Consider the following 24,651-nt stretch of genomic DNA (forward strand, 5'->3'; position numbering starts at 1 on the left):
CCAGACAGAGGAAAGAGCAAAGCAAAAGGTGGGGCCAGCGCTGTGGCACAGTGGGTTAAAGCCCTGGCCTGCAGTGCCAGCATTCCATGTGGGCACTGGTTCAAGTCCCAGCTGCTCCACTTCCCATCCAGCTCCCTACTAATGTACCTGGGAAAGCAGTGGAGGATGGCCCAAGTGCTTGGGACCCTATACCCACATGAGAGACCTGGAAGAAGCTCCTGGCTCTTGGCTTTCGATCAGCTCAGCTCCGGCCATAGTGGTCACTGGAGAATGAGCCAGCAGATGGAAGACCTCTCTTTCTTTCTCTCTCTCTCTCTCTCCACTTCTCTCTGTAACTCTTTCAAATAAATAAAATAAATGTTAAAAAAAAAAAAAAAAGGCAAAGGGAGTAGATGTGCTGGGTTGTGTCTAAGAACTAGCCAGTGCCATAGTTAGAGTACAGGTACATACAGGAATTAATAAGAGTCAGGAAAAGTGTATCTGGTCAGATCCAAGAGGGCCTTGAAGACCAGTCTGAGTAAGTTGAAATTTATTCTACAAGCAAAAGGAAACTATTAATAAAGTTTTAAAGCAGAGCAGTGGCATGACTTGACTCATATTTCTAGCAAAAGTGTGAACATAAGAGAAAACTGGAAGCAGAAAGACCAGATAGGAAGCTATTATAACAGCTTATAACAGTTCAGTTATAAGATGGTGGCAATAGCCCAGTAGTATTGTGGTCAGCACCTAAGGGTGGGTCCACAAAGAGAGAGACAGGGGAGACAGGCAGCCTAATGAGGAGAATCAGAGCTCAAACAGGGTGAGAAGGACATCCACACAAGGGGGAGGAAGTGTAGGGTGTCAGAGTCTGAGGGCAGCCAAACAGGGCATCTATTTAGGGACAGCGAGTGGCCTGGGACAGTGTACAGAAGCTAGGCAAACCAGGGCTCCCTGGTGAAATTCCTTTATCTAGGACTGGGATAGACAAAGTCTAAGATGAACCATGAACACTGTTAGGCCAGAAAGTCAAGAAGCAGTCAAAGAGTGACAAAAAAGGGTCAAGAATAGACAGATGGTAACTTGAATGGGACTCCTACTAGCTGAAATCAGGAAGAAATTGACCATCAAAACAAACAATGCTAGCAATAGATTATTTCCCATTGAATAAAATGAGTTCTTACAGATATAAACATCTAAGTACATTGAAAGTTTGGCAAGGAAAGGAATATTTACATAGATTCATAGTATTGTCTGAAAAAATACTTATTAATTACAAAGGAAAAAGTCTAACTACACAGTGGAGAATGCTGGCAGACACCACCTCAAGCAAGTTACCAAGTGAACAGCAACAGTATTGGGACAAATTGAAACCACTGCCACCTAAAGGATGCAACAAGAGCACAGCATTCAATTCTTTAATATTTCCTACCAAAGATGCATAACTAGGCCCAGTGTTGTGGCACAGCAGCTCCTAACTGGCACCCCAGAGGGGTGCTGGTTTGTGTCCCATGTTTAATGAAAAAGAAAGAGATGATAAGTATCTGAATACAGCAGTAGCCGTGTGAGTGGAAAAGGAAGACTATTTTCCAGGGTCATGCAGCCAACTTAAAGGTAATGTTAAGGCTATACTCTGAGCCTCCTATTTTATTTCTGCATAGAACTTGTATGTTGCCAAACAAGATAGCTGTTGAAGATTTAGAAGCTTATGCATCTGGTAACATTAAATGTCAGAGGTTATAAACAAAGAAAAGATGGCAAAACCTTTCACTGAGTCAAGCTGAGGTTAAGATACCAGTCCTTTTAGTGAGGAAAAACATGAGAGACTCCCCTTATTGATGGTACAAAGTTTAATGACCTCAAATGTCCCTTCAACACTAAGATAATGACCATGTTATTCTCAGAGTCCTTGTTTCCATTTTGGCCCAGTTCTGTGAGTGCCTGAATAACCGGTGACTAAATTAGTCTCAGACCTACTGTCTCCTCCGATGTTCAGAACTGTTTAGACTTGGGGACAAGCTATGACTGTCAACAAGAGCAAATTTTATCCTTTCTTAAAACAGACCAATGTGACCCACACTATCAAGACATTCTCAAAACAAGGTGGGGGAAGGGAGGAAGGGGGCAAAGATAAGATTTTTCTACCAAAAGGCAGCAACATACAATAGAGCAAATATGGATTCTAGAATTACAGCCAGTTCGGATTTTTGATTTGCTCTTTGGCCTGGTTATTTATCCTCTTTGATAGAATTTCCTCACCCATCAAATGAGGATAAATAATTACGGTGAAATGTTTAAAATAATGTCTAAAGCACCTATCAAAAGTGTCAAGAATACAGTAGGAACCTAAAATGTAGTTGTTACATAGCTACATTTTTGCTATATGCAATATTTTGCTGTTATCTGCATTATTTTATAATATCTATAATTTGTATTGTTATTTATTATTTGCTATATTATTTTGCTACATTATTTGCAACACTACTTCTTGCAAATAATTCACATGAATACAGTTTTGTATGTATCTAGGATTTCATTTCTACTTCATATTAACCTGAGATTATGTGATAGAAGTGTTAGAAATTCTGTTTTCTGGCCGGCGCCGCGGCTCAGTAGGCTAATCCTCCGCCTTGCGGCGCTGGCACACCAGGTTCTAGTCCCAGTCGGGGCACCGGATTCTGTCCCAGTTGCCCCTCTTCCAGGCCAGCTCTCTGCTGTGGCCAGGGAGTGCAGTGGAGGATGGCCCAAGTGCTTAGGCCCTGCACCCGCATCGGAGACCAGGAGAAGCACCTGGCTCCTGGCTTCGGATAGGCGCGGTGCGCCGGCCGCAGCGCGCCGGCCGTGGCGGCCATTGGAGGGTGAACCAAAGGCAAAGGAAGACCTTTCTCTCTGTCTCTCTCTCTCACTGTCCACTCTGCCTGTCAAAAAAAGAAAAAGAAAAAGAAAAGAAAAGAAAAAAGAAAAGAAATTCTGTTTTCTCTTTGATAAATGAAAGAAATAAGCTGATTTGTCCAATTTTTTTAAAGATTTATTTACTCATTTGAAAGTCAGAGTTACATAGAAAGAAGAGAGGCAAAGAGAGAAAGAGAGAGAATTCTTCCATTCACTGGTTCACTCCCCAATTGGCCGCAATGGCTGGAGCTGCGCCTATCCGAAGCTAGGACCAGGAGCTTCTTCCAGCTCTCCCACACAGGTGCAGGGGCCGAAGGACTTGGGCCATCTTCTACTGCTGGATCGGAAGTGGAACAGCCAGGTCTCGAATCGGTGCCCATATAGGATGCTGGCACTTCAGGACAGGATGTTAACCCGCTGTGCCACAGAGCCAGCCCTGATTTGTCCAATGTTAAACAGTGAGTTCAATGTACAGTTAGGTCCACAAATATGTACTGCCAACTTCTCTAGTGGCCCCTGAAGGAAATGACCTTTCTCCAGGGTTATCCCTTTTTACCAGAATGTGGAATGATACTGAAAACAATCCTTTCTTTGAGTTGGAAATGCAATTATGGTCAACTAAGAAAGAAGTGAAGCATCTTCGCCTCAACCTGAACCAGATCAGGAAGACTGATCTATCTAGCCACTTGAATCCATCAAAACAGCACTCCTCAGGAGGACCCAAGTGAAGAAAATACTCAAAAATCAGGTAATTTTTTATTTCTTTATTTTTTGGTTCACTCTCCAAATGCCTGCCATGACCAGGGGTGGGCCAGGCCAAAGCCAAGAGCCAGGAACTCAATCCAGGTCTCCCACGTGGGTGGCAGAGACTCAACTACTAGAACTATTCCCTGTTGCCTCCCAGGGGGCACCTAAGCAGGAAGCTGGAACTGGGTAAAGAGCCAGAACTTGAACCCAAGCACTCCCTTATGGGACCCAAGAGTCCCAGTCAGCACCTCAATTGCTAGACCAAGTGCTCAGGCCCAAAGCCAAGCAATTTCAAGCATACTACAACTAGAAGGGGACCTTTTTTTTTTTTTTTTTTTTTTTTTTTGACAGGCAGAGTTAGACAGTGAGAGAGAGAGACAGAGAAAGGTCTTCCTTCCGTTGGTTCACCCCCCAAATGGCTGCTACAGCCAGTGCACCACGCCAATCCAAAGCCAGGAGCCAGGTGCTTCCTCCTGGTCTCCCATGCGGGTACAAGGTCCAAGGACCTGGGCCATCCTCCACTGCACTCCCGGGCCACAGCAGAGAGCTGGCCTGGAAGAGGAGCAACCGGGACAGAACTGAAACCCCAACCAGGACTAGAACCCGGAGAACCGGCTCCGCAGGTGGAGGATTAGCCTAGTGAGCCGTGGCACCAGCCTAGAAGGGGTCTTAAATACCATCAAAGTCTAACTTTACCATAGACAAATTTTGAAACTAACACCTGAAGAAGGAAAAGAACATACCTGAAGTCACAAAGAGTTACAATATGCCGATCTTACAATCATTTAGTAATCTTAAAAGTAAGGTCATTGTAATTTTTTTTTGGGGGGGGGGGACAGGCAGAGTAGATAGTGAGAGAGAGAGACAGAGGGAAAGGTCTTCCTTTTTGCCGTTGGTTCACCCTCCAATGGCTGCCACGGCTGGCGCGCTGCGGCCAGCGCACCGCGCTGATCCGAAGGCAGGAGCCAGGTACTTATCCTGGTCTCCCATGGGGTGCAGGGCCCAAGCACCTGGGCCATCCTCCACTGCACTCCTGGGCCACAGTAGAGAGCTGGCCTGGAAGAGGGGCAACCGGGACAGAATCCGGTGCCCTGACCGGGACTAGAACAGGGTGTGCCGGCACCGCTAGGTGGAGGATTAGCCTATTGAGCCGCGGCGCCAGCCTACTGTAATTTTTTAATCACACATAAATGCAAGATATTATCTTTATCACACACTTGTGCTCTGAAGTTTAAGCCTGGGTGTTTTTCTGTCTCTTCAACTATAGTTAAATTCTTACTTATCTGTGTATTCTTATAGGTCTGGTAAACAGTTTGTGTCCAATAAGTATTTGTAATAAAACCTAATATGAGGCCGGCACTGCAGCTCAATAGGCTGATACGCCGCCTGCGGCGCCGGCATACCAGGTTCTGGTCCCGGTCGGGGCGCCGAGTTCTGGTCCTGGTTGCTCCTCTTCCAGGCCAGCTCTCTACTGTGGCCCAGGAGTGCAGTGGAGGATGGCCCAAGTACTTGGGCCCTGCACCCCATGGGAGACCAGGAGAAGCACCTGGCTCCTGCCTTCAGATCAGCGTGGTATGCCGGCCGCAGCACACCAGCCGTGGCAGCCATTGGAGGGTGAACCAACAGCAAAAAGGAAGACCCTTCTCTGTCTCTCTGTCTCACTGTCCACTCTGCTTGTCAAAATAAATAAAACCTAATATGATTCCAGATGAGCAAGGTTGGCTTTGTATCTAAACTATCAATTCAGGGAGATATATTAATAAATAAAGGACAAAAGCTATATGATCATTTTGATATAGAAAAAAAAATCCAACGCCTTTTCATGATAAAAATGCTCAAAAAGCCAGGAATCAAAAGGCACTTCAACTTCCTCAATCCAGTAAAGGGCAACTATGAAAAACTCACAACTGATATATTTAACTGGTAAACAACTGAATGCTTTCCCCCTTAAAACTGGGAACAAGACAAGGACGCCAACCCTTGCTATTTCTACTTAACAGGTTCTATTTTACAGGTTCTAGCCAAAATAATTAGAAAAGGAAAAGCAATGAAACATTTACTTAGGCAAGAAGTAAAACTATATTAGCAGATGATGTAATCTTATATGTAGAATATCCTAAAGAATCACACACAAAATATATTTAGAATTAATAAACATATGGGGGTGGGAGGCATGTGGGCAGAGCAGGGTGGCTGTCAGAGCCTCTTTTCTATTCCCTGTTCTGCAGGGCCCATGCACTGGCTGGTTCTTCTGCCCGGGAAGCCTTTCCTTGGAAAGTCTGGCTCTTTCTCATCCTTCAAAGACTTTACAGAACATGACTAAGAATTCTTCCATCCACTCTACCACAATGGAGTTTCTTTTTCTTTTTTTTTTTTTTTTTTTTTTTTGCCAGGCAGAGTTAGACAGTGAGAGAGAGACAGAGAGAGAGAGTTATAGACAGTGAGAGAGAGACAGAGAGAAAGGTCTTCCTTCCATTGGTTCACTCCCCTAACGGCCGCTACAGCCAGCGCTGCGCCGATCCAAAGCCAGGAGCCAGGTGCTTCCTCCTGGTCTCCCATGCGGGTGCAGGGCCCAAGCACTTGGGCCATCCGCTGCCCTCCCGGACCACAGCAGAGAGTTGGACTGGAAGAGAAGCAACTGGACTAGTACCCAGCGACCCAACTGGGACTAGAACCCGGGGTGCTGGCGCCATAGGTGGAGGATTAGCCAAATGAGCCACGGCGCTGGCCTTACCACAATGGAGTTTCAGTTTCATCTTTCCAAGATCCTAGAGGTAGAAGCTGTGCTGGCTGCCAAGTTAGTTCTGGATCCCAAGAATTACATTTTTGGGAGCACCTTGATAATGAGGCATTATGCATCATGTTTACCAGGTGCTCCAGGAGCACTTGGGCAGGGAGTAGGATCCCTTCCTGCTCAACAGCAAAACCCTATGGGCCTCAGAGGAGGAGTGACTGGTGTTTGACATCATAGCCACTAGCAACCATGGGTGGCCAATCCTTTGGCACAACCCAGGCTAGACACAGTTAGTGGGCAGAGCATCAACCCACGTTGGCAGGCCTGATTAGGCAGCATAGGCTCCCAAACAAGCAGTCCTTCAACCCTTTACACCTTCACAATAGCTCTTCTCAAGGCCACATAGCATGTGGGAGCAGTGGGGAGGGGGTAAGGTACAGTAAGCAGCACAGCCACAACTGCTCCAAGATGTCTAAGAACCAGGAAGCCCTGAGGATGGCCAACAGGGCAGAAAACAACTGCAGTGACCAGAGGAAGGCATGCAAGAGACAAGAGCCAGACTTCAGCTTCCACGAGCTGGGCTGGCAGAACTGGATCATCAAGCCTGAAGGCTACGCTGCATACCACTGTGAGGGGGAGTGTGCTTTCCTTCTCAAATCCTGCACGAACACCACCTGCCATGCCATCATGCAAACCCCGGTCCACTTCATCAACCAGGATACAGTTCCCAAGACCTGCTAGGCCCCAACTCAGCTCAATGCCATCTCTGCCCTTTGCTTTCATGACAGTTCCAGTGTCATCCTAAAGAAATAGAGAACTATGGCAGTCCAGCCCTGTTGCCACTAGCCCTTCTGCGAAGTCAGGCCTTTTGGGACCAACATCTCCCACCCACTCAATGTCTACTACTGCCTACCCTGGCAGGGAACCAACAGACCAACTGCCTTTTTTTGGGACTTAGCCACTCCCCTCCAACTGTAAAGATGTAAGAATATTAAGGAATGTGAGCATCAAATGGCTTTGGATCAGTTTTTCATTGTGGCCAGCATCCTGTGGACAAGATCCTACAAGCTGCTGCAGGCAAAACCGAGCAGGAAAAAATATCTATTAAAAAAAAAAAAAAAACTGCTTGGGCACAGTCATTGGATGTGCAATCTGAGTTGTGCACAGACTCATTCCAGAGGTAACTGTGAGTGTCCTTCAGTCAAGCCACTAGTGGTGGGAGAAAGGAAGAAGGCTTGGTCAGGTGAGGGCATGCTTGTGTCTGTGCTAAAGGAAAACAGATGTGAAAGTTCCTGTAATAAATGTCACAAACAAATGAAAATGGCTTTTTTAAAAAAAGGAAAAAACTTCAGAAGGTTACAAAATACAAAACCAAAGCAATGAATGATTCAAAAAATGAAATAAAAAAAAAAAAACTACTCCCAATCGAGCTCCCTGCTAATGCTCGTGGGAAAGCAGCAGATCATAAGGCCCTGCCACCCAAGTGGGAGACCCAGATGGAGTTCCTGGCTCCTGGATGGGTTGGGATTGACCCAGCCCAGCTGATGCTCCCCCATTTGGGGAGTGAACTAGCAGTTTCTCTCTTCTCCCCTACCCTCTCCTCCTCTTCTCTTGTTCTGTCTCTCTCATTGTGACTTTCAAATAAATAAATCTTTTTTAAAAATAGCATAAGATTTGAACAAAGAGGATTCATTTTCCCAGTTTCAAAACCTAGAACAAATCTGCAGTAATCAAAACAATGCACTACTGACATAAAAGGATACAGATACAGATACAAATCAATGAAACAGAATTGATAGTCCAGAAATTAACTCTTACATTTATGGACAACTGATTTTCTTTAAAGATTTATTTTTTTTATTTATTTGAAAGACAGTTACAGAGAGAGGTAGAGATAGTGAGAGAGGTCTTCCATCTGCTGGTTCACTCCCCAGATGGCCACAATGGCCGGAGCTGCGCCCATCCGAAGCCAGGAGCCAGGAGCTTCGTCCAGGTCTCTCACATGGGTGCAGGGACCCAAGGACTTGGGCCATCTTCTACTGCTTTCCCAGGCCATAGCAGAGAGCTGGATCGGAAGAAGAGCAGCCAGGACTAGAACTGGCATCCCTTATGGCACTTCAGGCCAGGGCTTTAACCCGCTGCAGGCCCTGGACAACTGATTTTCAACAAGGATGCCAGGGCATTCAGTGGAGAAATAATAGTGTAGCAAACAAACAGTGCTGGAACGAATGGATATCCACATGCAAAAAGAATTAAGTTGGGCCTGTACCTCATACCATACATGAAAGCTAACTCAAAATGGATCATACCTCTAAATATAGAGCTAAAAGTACAAAAATATCAGAAAACAATATAGATGTGAATGCTTGTGCCCTTGGATCAGGCAATGGTAATTTAGATAAGACACTAAAAGCACAAAAAAAAAACAAAAGAATAATTAGATAAAATTGAACTATAACAAAAGTTAAAACTCTGGGGCTGTAAATGATAGTATCAAAACTGAAAAAATGATCTACAGAATGTGAGAAGATATTTTCAAAATATATATCTGATAAGGGACATGAATCCAGAATATATAAAGAACCACTAAAATAATAGTAAAAACACAATCCAATTTAAAAATGGACAGAAGAGCTGGAAAAAAAATTGTCCAAGAAAAATATACAAATAGCCAATAAGCACAAGAAAAGATGTTCACCAGATTCCTGCTAGTGTGCCTGAGAAAGCACTGGAGTACGGTCCAAGTCCTTGGGTCCCTGCATCCATGTGGGAGACCCAGAAGAAGCTGCTGGCTCCTGGCTTCAGATCTGTGCAGCTCCAGTCGTTGTGGCCATTTGGGGAGTGAACTAGTGAATGGAAGACCTATCTCGCCCTCTCTCTGCCTCTGTGACTCTGCCTTTCATATACGTAAGTAAATCTTAAAGAAAATAAATATGTTCACCATCATCAGAAAAGGAAATTCAAATCAAAACCGCTTCGAAGGGGTGAGCATTTGGGTTAGCAGTTGAGATACACATCCATATACCAAATCTGAGGGCCTGGGTTCCAGCCCCAGCTCCATTCCCAATTTTAGCTTTCTGCTAATGCACACTCTAGGAGGCGGAGATGATGGTTTAAGAACCTAGCTCCTTGCCACACATGTGGGAGGCCCAGGCTGAGTTCACAGCTCCTGGCTTCAGCCAGATCCTGCCATGGCTATTGTGGTCATTTGGTAAGCATACCAGCTAGTAGAACTGTTTGTTTCTCCCCACCTCCACCCCCCTCCAAAAAAAAAGATGACACAATTAGAAACCATTTCACAAAGAGTAGAACAGCTATAATAAAAAAGATAGTAACAAGTGCTGATGAGGATATGGAAAAATGGAAAGCCCCATATGCTGCTAATAGGAATGTAAAATGGTGCAACCACTTCGGAAAACAGTCTAACAGTTCCTCAGAAGGTTAAACAGTGTTAATATATGACCCAGCAACTCCACTCCTATGTTTATACCTAAGACAATTGAAAATAAAAATCTAATCAAAAACTATACATTGGCTGGCGCCGCGGCTCACTAGACTAATCCTCCACCTGCAGCGTCGGCACCCCGGGTTCTAGTTTCGGTTGGGGTGCTGGTTCTGTCCCAGTTGCTCCTCTTCCAGTCCAGCTCTCTGCTGTGGCCCAGGAAGGCAGTGGAGGATGGCCCAAGTGCTTGGGCCCTGCACCCGCATGGGAGACCAGGAGGAAGTACCTGGCTCTTGGCTTCGGATCAGCGCAGCGCGCCAGCCGTAGCAGCCACCAGCGGAAGGAAGACCTTTCTCTCTGTGTCTCTTTCTCACTGTCTAACTCTGCCTGTCAAAAAAAACTGTACATAAATGTGTTCACAGCAGTATTGCTGAAATTAGCCAAAAAGTAGAAACTCAAATATCTCAACTGATAAACAAATAAAATACAGCACATTCAAATAATAGAATGTTATTCAGCAATGAATACAGTTACATAGAGATACAGAATTCTGTACAATGAAATATTATTCAGCAAAAAATATTGCTAAGTATTATTCAGCAATACAAAGAAAAAACAGATGTTACAACATGACTGAGTCTTGGGGCCAGTGCTGTGGCTCAGCAGATTAACACCTGGCCTGAAGTGCCAGCGTTCCATATGGGCACCGGTTCAAGACCCGGCTGCTCCACTTCCTATCCAGCTCTCTGTTATGGCCTAGGAAAGCAGTAGAAGATGGCCTAAGTCCTTGGGCCCCTACACCCACATAGGAGACTCGGAAGAAGCTCCTGGCTCCTGGCTTCGGATCGGCGCAGCTCCAGCCGTTGCGACCATCTGGGGAGTGAACCAGTAGATGGAAGAGCTCTTTCTCTCTCTCTCTCTCTGCCCCTCCTCTTTCTTTGTAACTCTGACTTTCAAATAAATAAATAAATTTTTTCACAAAAAAAAATGATTGAGTCTTGAAAACATCTGGAAAGAAGCAAGACACAAAACGTCACATTATATTATTCCATTTATAGGAGATTTCCAAGGTAGGCAAATTAAATCCTTTAGAATAAAAGGTAATTGCCTATGGCCAGGTTATGAATGGTTTAAAAAAAAAAAAAACATCTATTTGATGCCTATAAGAAACACATCTCACCAACAAAGATGCATGCAGACTGAAAGGAAAAGGGTAGAAAAAGATAATCCATGCTAACAGAAACCAAAAAAGAGCTGGTGTAGCCATCCTAATATCAGACAAAATAGACTTTAACACAAAAACTGTTAAAAGAGACAAAAAAGGACACTATGTAATGATTGAGGGATCAGTTCAACAGGAAGAAATGACTATTGTAAATGTATATGCACCTAATTATAGGTCACCTGGCTGTTTAAAAGAAATGTAAATGGATCTAAAGGCAGACATAGAATCCAATACAACAGTAATGGGGGACTTCAATACCCCACTACTCCACTTTCTTTTTTTTTCTTAATTTGACAGGTAGCATTATAGACAGTGAGAGAGACAGAGAGAAAGGTCTTCGTTTCATTGGTTCACTATCCAAATGGCCGCTACAGCCAGCACTGCACTGATCTAAAACCAGGAGCCAGGTGCTTCTTCCTGGTCTCCCATGTGGGTGCAGGGGCCCAAGCACTTAGGCCATCCTCCACTGCCCTCCCGGGCCACAGCAGAGAGCTGGACTGGAAGAGGAGCAACTGGGACTAAAACCTGGTGCCTATATGGGATGCTGGCACCACAGGCAGAGGATTAACCAAGTGAGCCACGGCACCACCCCACAATACTCCACTTTTGGCAACAGATAGATAAACCAGACAGAAAATCAGCAAGGAAACAAAAGAGTTAATCAAGACTATAGATCAAATGGACCTAATGGATACCTAAAGAATTATTCATCCTACAGATGCAAAATATACATTCTCCTCACCAGTGTATGGAACTTTCTCTAAGATAGACCACATGCTAGGTCATAAAGCAAATTTCAGCAAATTCAAAAAAATTGAAATCCTGCAATGCATCTTCACTGAACACAATGGAATGAAGCTGGAAATCAACAACTCAATTCTAGAACATATGTAAATACATGGAGACTGAACAACATGCTCATGAATGAACAGTGGGTCATTGAAGAAATCAAAAGAGAAATCAAAAAATTTCTGAAAATGAATGAAGATGACAATGCAACATATCAAAACTTACAGAATACAGCAAAAGCAGAATTAAGAGCATTAAGAGGAATGTTTATAACAATTGGAACCTATATCAAGAAACTGGAAAGGCACCAAATAAATGAGTTATCAGTGCATCTCAAGGACCTAGAAAAATAACAGCAAACCAAACGCAAAACTAGTAGGGTAAAATAAATTAAAAAATTAGAGAAGAAATAAACAAAAATTACAAAACATCAACAAAACAAAAAACGGGTTTTTTGAAAACATAAATAAAATCGACAAACCATTGGCCCAACTAAGCAAAAGAAATAGAGAGAAGACCCAAATCAATAAAATCAGAGATGAAAAAGGAAATGAAAAAAATAGACACCACAGAAATAACAAGAATCATCAGAAATTACTACAAAGATCTATACATCAAAAAATCAGGAAACCTAGAAGAAATAGATTTCTGGACACATACAATCTACCTAAATTGAGCCATGAAGACATAGAAAACCTAAACAGACCAATAACAAAGACAGACATTGAATTATGACTAAAGACCCTGAAGGAAAGAAAAGCCCAGGACTGATGGCTTCACCGCTGAATTCTACCAGACACTTAAAGAAGAACTAACTAATTCTTCTCAAGCTATTCAAAACAACTAAAAGGGAAGGAATCCTCCCAAACTCCTACTATGAAGTTAGCATCACTTTAATTCCTAAATCTGAAAATGATATGAAAGAGAAAGAGAACTACAGACCAATTTCACTGATGAACACAGACCCAAGAATCCTCAGTGAAAGACTAGCCAATTGAATTCAACAACATATCACAAAGATCATTCACCCGGACCAAGCAGGATATATCCCTGGTATAAAGGGATGATTCAACATTCATAAATCAATCAACATAATACATCACATTAACAACTTGAAGAAAAAAAACTGTATGATTTTCTCTGTAGATGCAGAGAAAACATTTGATAAAATACAACACCCTTTCATGATGAAAACTTTAAGCGAATTGGATATAGAAGGAACATTCCTCAACACAATCAAGGCAACTTATGAGAAATGAATATCCTATTGAACGGGGAAAAGCTGGATGTCCACTCTCACCATTGCTATTCAATATAGTCCTGGAAGTTTAAGCTAGAGCCATTGGGCAAGATAAAGAAATCCAAGGGATACAAATTGGGAAGGAGGAAGTCAAATTATCCCTATTTGCAGATGAAATGATTCTATACATAGGTGTACCCAAAAGATTCCACCAAGAGACTATTAAAACTCATAGAAGAGTTTGGTAAAGTAGCAGGATATAAAATCAACACACAAAAATCAAAAGCCTTTGCATACAAAGACAATGCCATGGTTAAGAAAGAACTTCTGAGATAAATCCCATTCACAATAGCTAAAAAATAAAATAAAATAAAATAGCTAGGAATAAATTTAATCAAAGATATCAAAGATCTCTATGAAGAGAATTACAAAACATTAAAGAAAGAAATAGAAAAGACACAAGGAGCAAAAATCTTGCATGTTAATAGATTGGAAGGATCAATACCATCAAAATGTCCATACTACCAAAAGCAATTTACAGATTCAATGCAATACACATCAAAATACTAAGGATATTCTTCTCAGATACAGAAAAAATGATGCTGAAATTCATGTGGAATCACAGGAGACCCCAAATAGCTAAAGCAATCTTATACAACAAAAGCAAAACTGGGGGCATCACAATACCATATTTCAAGACATAATACAGGGCAGTTATAATAAAAATAACCTGGTACTGGTACAAAAACAGATGGGTAGACCAATGGAAAAGAATACGAACTCCAGAAATCAACCCACACATCTACAATTAACTTATCATGACAAAGGAGCTAAATTCAATCCCTGGAGCAAGGGCAGTCTTTTCAACAAATGGGCTAGGAAAACTGGGTTTCCACATATAGAAGTATGAAGCAAGATCCCTACCTTACACCTTACACAAAAATGTACTCAAAATGGATTAAATACTAAATCTATGACCCGATACCATCAAATTATTAGAGAACATTAGGGAAACCCTGCAAGACATTGCCATAGGCAAAAAGTTCTTGGAAAAGACCCCAGAGGCACAGGCAATCAAAGCCAAAATTGACAAGTGGGATTATATTAAATTGAGAAGCTTCTGCACTGAAAAGAAACACTTAACAAAGTGAAGAGGCAACCAACAGAATGGGAGAAATTATTTGCAAACTATGCAACTGCTAAAGGATTAGTAACCAAAATACATAAAGAGATCAAGAAACTCACCAACAACAAAACAAACAGCACAGTTAAGAAATGGGCAACAGCGGAAAGAAGTGGTCATCAAAGAAGGAGGTACTTTTTTTATCTGAAAGGAAGAGAGAACTTCCAATTTTCTTATAGCTTTATCTAAATAGTGAAAGACTTTGTAGATTCAAAAGGCTTCCTTAGCCTATGCAGTTTATGTCAAGCCTTGGGTGATCACTGATATCATACCTAAGAGTGTAAATCATTAAATTAACAACAGGAATCACTGTGCACTGACTCCCATGCAGGACCTCTGTTCTCAAAGAGTTGTACTGGGGCTGGCACTGTGGCATAGCAGTCAAAGTTGCCACCTGCAGTGCTGGCATCCCATTTGGGCGCCAGTTCAAGTCCTGGATGCTGGACTTCTGATCTAGCTCTCTGTGTGGCCTGGGGCAGTAGAAGATAGTCCAAGTCCTTGGGCCCCTGCACCCATGTGGGAGACCCAGAAGAAGCTCCTGGCTCCTGGATTCATTTCAGCACAGCTCTAGCTGTTGCTGCCAACTGGGGAGTGAACCAGTGAATGGAAGACCTCTCTCTCTCTCTGCCTCTCTTCTTTCTGTTTAACTCTTTCAAATAAATAGTAAATCTTTGTTTAAAAAAAGAGTTGTATTATAATTATGTCTAAGTGTTCACAAAAGATGTATCATTCTTAGGCACTTCGTTAAAGTTAACTAAATTCCTTAAAAAACAAAGAAATTAACTTCAAGATGCAATGACTTTGAACAGCTCTTGTCTCGACTGTTGAGGAACAGTTTTTTTGTTTGTTTTTCCTCATGCAAACTGTTGAACTCTTTACTTACTATAGAGTTTGGTCTTCTGTAAATAAAGTTAATCAAAAATGGATCTTAGTGGAGAAATAGGAGAAGGAGAGGAGGAGGGGTGGAGTATGCATGGGAGGGTGCGTATGGTGGGAAGAATCACTATATTCCTAAAGTTGTACTTATAAAATGCATGAAGTATGTATGCCTTAAATAAAAGGTTTCTTTTATTAAAAAAAAAATGGGCAAAGGACTTTTTTCAAAAGAAGAAATCCAAATGGCCAACAGACACATGAAAAAATGTTCAAGATCACTAGTCCTCAGAGAAATGCAATTCAAAACCACAATGAGGTTTCACCTCACTTCTGCTAAAACCATTTTCATACAGAAATCAACTAACAACAAATGCTGGTGAGGATGTGGGGGAAAAGGTACCCTCATCTACTGTTGGTGGGAATGTAAACTGGTAAAGCCACTTTGGAAGACAGCATGGAGATACCTCAGAAATCTGAATATATACCTACCGTATGATCCAGCCATCTCACTCCTGGGAATTTACCCAAGAGAAATGAAACCAGCATGTGAAAGAGTTACCTGTACCCCCATGTTTACTGCAGCTCAATTCAAGATAGCTAAGATATGGAATCAACCTAAATGCCCGTCAACTGAAGACTGGATAAAGGAATTATGGGATATGTATACCATGGAATACTACACAGTGGTAAAAAAAATAAAAATAACTAAAATCCTGTCGTTTACAACAAAATAAATGGAACTGGAAAACATCATACTTAGTGTAATGTGCCAGTCCCAAAAGGACAAATACCATATGTTCTCCCTGATCTGTGATAACTAACAGAGCACCTAAAAGGTAATCTATAGAAATGAAATTAGCACTTTAAGATACAACGACTTTGAATAGCCCTTGTCTCAACTGTTGAGGAACAATTTTTTTCTTTTCATACAATTTGTTGAACTCTACTTAGTATAGTGCTAATCGTATGTGCATAAAGTTAGTTGAAAATAGATCTTAGTAAAAAATAAGAATGGGAATATAAGAGGGGGGAGGAAGAAGGGAGGGAGTATGAGTGGGAGGGCAGGTATGGTGGGAAGAATCCCTATATTCCTAAAGTTGTATTTGTGAAATGCATGAAGTTCGTATTCCTTAAACAAAAGGTTTCTGGAGAAAAAAAAATAAAATATACCATACTTTCTGTATCATATATTAAGCAATTAATTGCAAGCAGCCTTGTCATAGTATAAGATCTGTCCCAGAACCTGTGCCAGGTCCTATGAATAAAAGATGTAAATTTCAGTCAGTCTCCTCCCTTAAACAGGGTTTCTTAAACTGTTTTGACGATAGCCTACATCAAGAATACATTTAATATATTTACATTAAGAACCAGTACACATGTATTCATACATAAAAATCTATATATTCAAAACTGCAGCTGGTGCCACAGCTCACTAGGCTAATCCTCCACCTGTGGCGTCGGCACCCTGGGTTTTAGTCCCGGTTGGGGCACCGGATTCTGTCCCGGGTGCTCCTCTTCCAGTCCAGTTCTCTGCTGTGGCCTGGGAAGGCAGTGGAGGATGGCCCAAGTGCTTGGGCCCTGCACCCACATGGGAGACCAGGCAGAAGCGCCTGGCTCCTGGCTTCAGATCGGCGCAGCACATTGGCCGTAGCAGCCACTTGGGGGGTGAACCAACGGAAGAAAGACCTTTCTCTCTGTCTCTCTTTCTCACTGTCTAACTCTGCCTGTCAAAAAAAAAAAAAAAAGAAAAAGTAAAAACTGCAATGAAAGTTTCAAAAAAACAATCTTTGCTCTTTCTATTTACGATATATTCTGGTATTTTTTCTCTGGTGTATCCAATTTGACTTTTTAAAAATGATGGTCCAATTTATTTTAAATCCATAATTTACAATTTGAAAAACATACCACCCTTGAGAAGCTCCCAAGTAAGACACTAGTACAATAAAAATAATTATAATCATAGTAGCTAACATCTCAGAAACTCTGCACCTAGAACTTTGATAAACACTTTACATGCATTATCTGGAGCCTAGATCCAACCCAGGTCTACTTCTGAATCAAATGTCCACATTCTTTTCACCATATCCCACTACCAGTGTAGCATGAGGAATACATCTATGAGAGCTGGAGGAGGGAAAGTAAAAAGGAATAGTCAGGAAACCTTACAAAAAGTAAAGATCTCTAGGGGTTTGTGTGTGTGTGTGTGTGTCAAAGTAGGTATTTTCTATATTCTGGTGGGGTAGAGGGGTTAAAATGTAGCATTCTACTTAAATGCTTACCTCCAACATAGAGTAAGAGCTCCTAGAGACACTTTAATTATGTCTGTGGATGGAACCCTTTAATTTCTCTTGTAATGCTACAAAACAACTTGATATTTACAGACTGAAAGCTATGTGACTTTAAGTGAATTTGTCTCCTTCATTACAAACAGAAAACTTCCAGGTACACAGAGCACATGGCATTTATATAGTCTTAATGTCTGTTTAATATCTTCTTTAAAAGCACTGTCTATGGAAAGCCATCCAGGACTTGTTAGCAAGAAACTATGGTCCTAATCCCAGTGCTATCATAGAATCTGTGTGTCCCTGAGCAGACGGCTTTACCACTCTGAGACTCAGTTACAAATCTATAAAAACAGTGGTAAGGACAAACCTAAGAGAAGTTTCTTTCTAGTACTGATAAATTCAGAAAATCCATGAAAATTTTATTTCAATAAAAATCACCTGCCCGCAAAGACACAAGGATGAATTTGAGGTTCTAGGACTGAGTTCCTGGGTCTTTGTCTTGCCAGACTTTTTCAGCTGTAGGCAGAATGAGTCATACCAAATGTCTGATATCTACCATTTCATCCGTCCCAGTTTCCTCATTTGAGATGTCAGTGATTATAAGCCATAGAAGAACAGGTTTCAGTTTCAAAATGTCTAACCATGAAAATGACTGCTTCTAGCAGTGGCACATCACTCCACTATGGTTGTTTGCAAGCAGATGCTAAAGAACTATATGGTAGGAACTCTGCAGACAGAATTCAAACATAGGATAGAGGCTATGTTGGATGCCTTTAAAGAGAAATTTTAATTCTAAAATCCTACAGTTCTCTCTACACAAAGTAATAGAAAGAACATCCTTCAGCAAACTTGGAAGGAAAAAAATACCCAAGAAGTTATCTGTTTCTTTCCTACTGTCCTTTCTATAAACCCATCCCAGCACAAGGGGTAATTCATTCCCAGGGACATCAAGGATATAGTTGCCTTGTCTTTTCAGGGCTTCTCCAGAGAGAATAAAAGGTTAAACTGCCAGGGAAAAAACCATCAGGTTTATCTGCAGGTGCCGAGATCTGCACCAGGGAAAACTCAGAAACTGGGGAGAGAGAGATGGGAAGTTAGAGATACTGCTCTACCCAGGAGGCACACAGATACTGCTCTACTCAAAACATACAGATTATGATCCTCAGAACGTAACAGTGGGAACTAAGTGTGGATATTTAATCCAGCCCCAGCCACTCAGACTATTCTAAGATCTCCTAGTCACCATTCAGTGGGTGACTGCTTCATTCTGAGTCAAAACAATTCCAACTGTAAAATTTATCAATTCTCAGTGTAAAATGAATATATTCTACATGATTATCAGGAAAACTTCTTCCAGTACTGATTTTGCTACTATAATACAAAATGTCATTGTTTTGGAAATTAATTACCATCTACCCTAAATTCTCAAAGACATAGGAACAAAAATAACACTAAATACTTAGCATCTATGAGCACTATTGGGGCATACGCAGTATATAATATACCTATAGCTGTCTTAGGAGACATCTGGGTCCTCTACTTTGACAAAATGTAAAAAAGGAGTGTAATTCCACATCCCTTAGGCTACTTCTTGCCCAGTGATATCAGAAACCCCTTTATTTCTACAGAGAAATCCTTTGAGAGTTCAAATCATTCAAGCCAGTCATTTCCAAGTTTTTAAAAAAGCCTCTCACCAGGATGGGTACCTGGCTCCTGCCATCGGATCAGCACGGTGCACGGGCTGCAGCGCACCGGCTGCGGTGGCCATTGAAGGGTGAACTAACGGCAAAGGAAGACCTTTCTCTCTGTGTCTCTCTCTCACTGTCCACTCTGCCTGTCAAAAAAAAAAAAAAAGAAAGAAAAAAAAAGCCTCTCAACGTCTTTTCCAACCAAAAAAAAAAAATTTAAGATTTACTTATTTGTTTGAAAGGCAGAGTTACAGAAAGTCAGAGGCAGACAGAGAGGTCTTCCATCCACTGGTTCACTCCCCAAATGGCCGCAATGGCCAGAACTGCACCAACCTGAAGCCAAGAGCCAGGAGCTTCTTCTGGATCTGCCATGTGGGTGCAAGGGCCCAAGGATTTAGGCCATCTTCTACCGCTTTCGTAGGCACATTAGCAGAGAGCTGGACAATCAAATCTTAAAATTTTAACACCAGTATTTAAACAGATAAAAAGTAGAGTTGCTCTTACTGAAATAGAGGCAGGTAAGTAGTCCACTTCCTCAGCTTCTTCTTAGCTCCCAAACTTGCCCCAACAGCTTATGAGATTCTGCTTCAAAACCCTGAGATTCTAGTTTAATACTCTCATGTTGTATTTAAGGAAACTTGAGTCTAGAGAGAAAACATGACTTAGAACCCTAAGTTCTGTTAGCACCAAACTGAAATTCAAATCCAGGTATACTGAGTTTAAGGACAGCCAAATGCCCCATCTCATCACACTATTCCTTTGAGATGATTACATGAAAATGAGCATGGAGGGCCACCATTGTGGCACAGCCAATTGAGCTGCCCTGTGACCCTGTGATGCTGGTATCCCACACAGACATCAGTTCAAGTTCCAGCTGTTCCACTTCCAATCCAACTCCCTGTTAATGGTCTGGGAAAAGCAATGGAAGATGGCCCAAGTGCTTGGGTCCCTGCCACCCATGTGGAACATACATATGAAGCTCCTGGCTCTGGCTTGGCCCCACCTTGGCCATTGCAGCTATTTGAGGAGTGAACTCGCAGATAGAAGACCTCACTCTCTGTCTCTGTAATTCTGCCTTTCAAATAAACAAATGAGGGGCCCATGCTGTGGCACAGTGAGCTAAGCCTCTGCCTACAGCACCGGCATCCCATATGGGTGCCAGTTTGTGTCCTGGTTTTTCCTCTCCTGATCCACCTCTCTGTTATGACCTGGGAAAGCAGTAGAAGATGGCTCAAGTCCTTGGGCCCCTGCACCCACATGGGAGACCCAGAAGAAGCTCCTGGATCCTGACTTCAGATCAGCTCAGCTCCAGCTGCTGCAGCCATTTGGGGAGTGAATGAGCAGAGGGAAGACCTTTCTCTCTGTCTCTCCCCCTCTCTGTAATTCTGCCTCTCAAATAAATAAAATCTTAAATAATAATAATAAAATAAAAATAACCTAAGTGCTAGAGGCATGTACAATACACTGTTATTTTCTCTACAGGCAAAATCAAAATAGTCATACTCTAGAGAACAATTTCACCATGTAGTACCTGATGGCAAAGAAATCCTGTGTTTCTGGGACTGGCGCTGTGGTGTAGCATGTAAAGCTCCACCTGTAGCACTGGCATCCCTTACGGGCACCGGTTTGAGTCCCAGCTGCTCTACTTCCCATCCAGTTCCCTGTTTATATGCCTGGGAAAGCAACCACATGGGAGACCCAGAAGCTCCAGCTATTGAGGCTATTTGGGGAGTGAATCAGGGAATGAAAGATCTCTCTCTCTCTCTTTCTCTCTGTAACTCTGCCTTTCAAATAAATCTTAAAAAGAAAGAAAGAGCGCGGTGGGAGTCGGGGGGAGAGTAAGGAAGAAAGGAAGAAAAATCCTCCAGTTTTCCTATCACTCACTAAAGTGTCTGGTTGTTTATAAAAGATAAGACATGATTATTTTATTAGCCTATGAAGATCAATACCTAAATGAGACTTAAGAGGCTTCTGAGGGATTCCCTGCTCTTTGCATGCCCAGAAACCATCCCTTAAAGACATTTGGGACTTCTCATATACACCATGCCTGGAACATGGAATACAATCTGAAGCTGCTTATTAAGGTTAACTTTCTAATAAATGAGATGTATAACCTGGACCTCAACATTTTCCAAGATGATACTTGATGAACCCTGCCTCCAATAGTTGCATCCTTGTGTAGTCCTAATCCATTCAGCAGAAGGGTTAATTTCTGTGACTAAAAGAATACAGCAAGTGACAGTACAACACTTAAAAAAAAAAAAAAAAAAAAAAACACTTATACTAATATACTTCACCTTTTTTTCTGGTTTCTTCATTTGAAATTTGGAAAAGAGAACTTCCATACACTGGTTCACTCCCCAAATGCCAGAACAGCCAGGATTAGGTCAGGCTGAAGCCAGAAGCCAGGAACTCCATCCAGGTCTCCCACATGGTTGGCAGGGACCCAAGCATTTGAGCCATCAACTTCTGCCTTCCAATGTGTATACTGGCAGGGAGCTGGGTTGGAAGCACAGGAGGGACTAGATCCCAGGCACTTCCATATGGGATACAGGCAGCCCAAACAGAAGTTTAATCCATGTGTCACAATGCCTGCCCCAGTATGTCACTTTAAAAAAATAATTATTTTTTTGAAAATCAGAGCTGCAGAGAGAGATCTTCCATCTGCTGGATCGCTTCCCAGATGACCACAACAGCCAAGGCTGAACCAAGCCAAAGCCAGGAGCCAAGAACCAGGAGCCAGGAGCTTCTAGGTCTCCCATGTAAATGACAGGGGCCCAAACAGTTGGGCCATCTTCCACTGCTTGTCCCAAGCCATTATCAGGGAGCTAGACTGGAAGTGGGGCAACTAGAACAGAAATCAGAACCTAGATGGGATGACAGCATTGCAGGCAGCAGCTTTATGCCACCCCCACCCCCACCCCCTACCCCAGTATGCCACCAAATTATAGTCAATACTGCCATTCTGTTTTGGTTGCTCTCTTCTCTCTAGGATCACTTATCCAGTGAAGCCAGCTGTGAGATGCTCTACAGACCAGGCCACATGGCAAACTGGTCTACAAAAACATAACCAGGGGTTCACTCTGGGCCTACCTGAGCCTCTGGATGATGCAGTATTGGTAACAGCTTGACTGTAACCTCATTAGACACCCTGGGGCAGAACCACCACATAAACTGACCCTCATAAACCATGAGGGTTTATATATACTTTACTTTTTCAAAATGCTAAATTTTCTAAGGAATTATTTACAAAGCAATAGATAATTAACACAACCACAAAACTTAGGTTTCCTGAATTAACATTAAAAATTTCTTGTTATAAAACCAAAAATCTAGCAGAAACAAAGCCCAAAGCCTGGGCAGGCATTAAGGGGTTAAGCCTCTACTTGCCTAGATACTCAAATTCTAATCCAGCTTCCATCTCGTATGCCTGGAAAGCAGCAAATGATGGCTCAAGTACTTGTGACCTGCTGCCCACATGGGAGACCCTGAAGGAATTTCCGACTCCTGGTTTTGGCCTTTCCCAGCCCCAGCTATTGAAGGCATTCGGGGAGCAAACCTGCAAATTTAAGACTTCTCAATTTCTCTCTTCACCCCATCTTTCCCTCTCTCTGTCATTTTGCTTTTCAAAAAAATAAATAAATATTAATAAAAAAAAAGCCTCAAAGGTTGGGGCCTCCCCTTAACCACAGTCTCCACTGCTTATTCACAAGGTGACCTTATACAAGTCACTTTATCTATCTTAGGGTGGTACTGAGGACACAAAGGATAGCACCACCTTCCTTGTACATTACCATGAGGATTAAATGAGAACAGCTTGTCTAAATATCTTTAAGGGGCCAGCGTTGTGGAATAGCAGGTAAACCTGCCACCTGCGACACCAACATCCCATATGGGCGCTGGTTCAGGTCCCAGCTACTCTACTTCCAATTCAGCTCCTTACTAATGGCCTGGGAAAAGCAATGGAAGATGACCCAAGTGTTTGGGCCACTGAACCCATGTGGGAGTCCTGGGTGAAGCTCCAGGCTCCCAGCTTCAGCTTGGCTCAGTCCTTACTGTTGTGGCCATCTGAGGAGTGAACCAGAGGATGGAAGATTCTCTTTCTCCCTCTCTCTGTAGCTCTTTCAAACAAATAAATCTTAAAAAAAAAAAAAAAAAAAAAAAAAAAAAAAAAAAAAAACAACTAATGTTGGGCAGCAGCAGAGATGTGTGGTCCCTGGACAATAGGATCACTTCAAGTGGAAATAATCACTAGATTAAAATTAAAATAGGCCTGGGGCTAGTGCTGTGGCATAGCAGGTAAAGCTGCCACCTGCAGTGCCGGGATCGGGATCCGGTTCAAGTCCCGGCTGATCCGCTTCTGACCCAGCTCTCTGCTATGGCCTGGGAAAGCAGAAGACAGCCCAAGTCCTTGGGCCCCTGCACTCACGTGCGAGACCTGGAAGAAGCCCCAGTTCCTGGCTTTGGACTGGCGCAGCTCCGGCCATTACGGCCAATTGGGGAGTAAACCAGCAGATGGAAGACCTCTCTCTCTCTCTCTGCCTCTCCTTGTATAACTTTGACTTTCAAACAAATAATAAAATAAATCTTTTTAAAAAATTAAAATACAAAATTTTAAAAAATTTAAATAGGTCTACAAAAATAAATCACACCTAAAATCACATGTAGTAACAAGTACTTGAACCCAGGTTTTATTTTTGTTAGCTTTCTATAACACATGAGCTGTTAGTTAAGTTCAGAGAATCCAGAAGGAATTAACAGCCCATACCACAAAGAGGTAGAGGTGTTTCCCAAGGCCCACCTTTTAGTCCCTTTACCAATTGTAGAAAAGTTTTTTGTGTGTGGGCTTCCCCTGGTAAAACATCAAACTGTTCAAATACTTGGGGTAAGAATTCCACATTCCAATTGTCTGATTTTTACATCTCTAAAAAAGCAGGTTACCAGCACCTGGAGAAAAAAAAAATATATATATACATATAGATGCATACATATATATATATATATATATATACGAGACAGCTTGAGGGCAAAAGATTTCAGAAGCACTAACACTGTTTTGGGTCAAAGCTGAGCTCATCAACCTTGCCAGTGGTAGTGTGAGAGAAGCAGCTTTTCATCCCTTTTTAGAACAGAACATGCCCAAAGGTAGGTGTTGCTACATCTGTTAACCAGCTGAAACAGATTCATTTTTAAATTTTTATTTAAATACAAATTATAGGATTGCATACAATTCCAATTACGGTATTAAAGACCCTAGGGTCCTTTCTTAATACATAGCAATTACGTGAGTGTCACAGCTATTTGCTCTCCATTCCACCACATTCCCACCTGAACTCTTGCCCATCACAGCATTAAATTCATCTATATATACAATTTGTGTGTTTCTGATGTGCAGAGAAAGAATACTGATTAAAAGTCAGAAGAAGAATTCTAAATACAGCTCAAGCTTTGGAGTCAGCAAACTTAGATCTGAATCTCAATTCTGAGTTAACTAGCTGGGAGGTCATAAATAAGCCACTTAATCTCTCTGGGTCCCAATTACCTTATATGTAAAATAAGCATAATACCTATGTC

At 42.2% G+C, this 24,651-nt stretch overlaps 1 protein-coding gene and 1 pseudogene across 3 annotated transcripts in view; one reads left to right on the top strand and one right to left on the bottom strand.

The window, feature by feature from the left end:
* PAK1 (p21 (RAC1) activated kinase 1) overlaps positions 1-24,651 on the bottom strand; it is a 192,908-nt gene that overhangs the window by 133,768 nt on the left and 34,489 nt on the right. The window lies entirely within an intron of this gene.
* Positions 6,354-7,195, top strand: LOC127484378 (bone morphogenetic protein 7 pseudogene; annotated as a pseudogene).

The sequence above is a fragment of the Oryctolagus cuniculus genome, chromosome 1, assembly GCF_964237555.1.
Source record: "Oryctolagus cuniculus chromosome 1, mOryCun1.1, whole genome shotgun sequence".
Lineage (NCBI taxonomy): Eukaryota > Metazoa > Chordata > Mammalia > Lagomorpha > Leporidae > Oryctolagus > Oryctolagus cuniculus.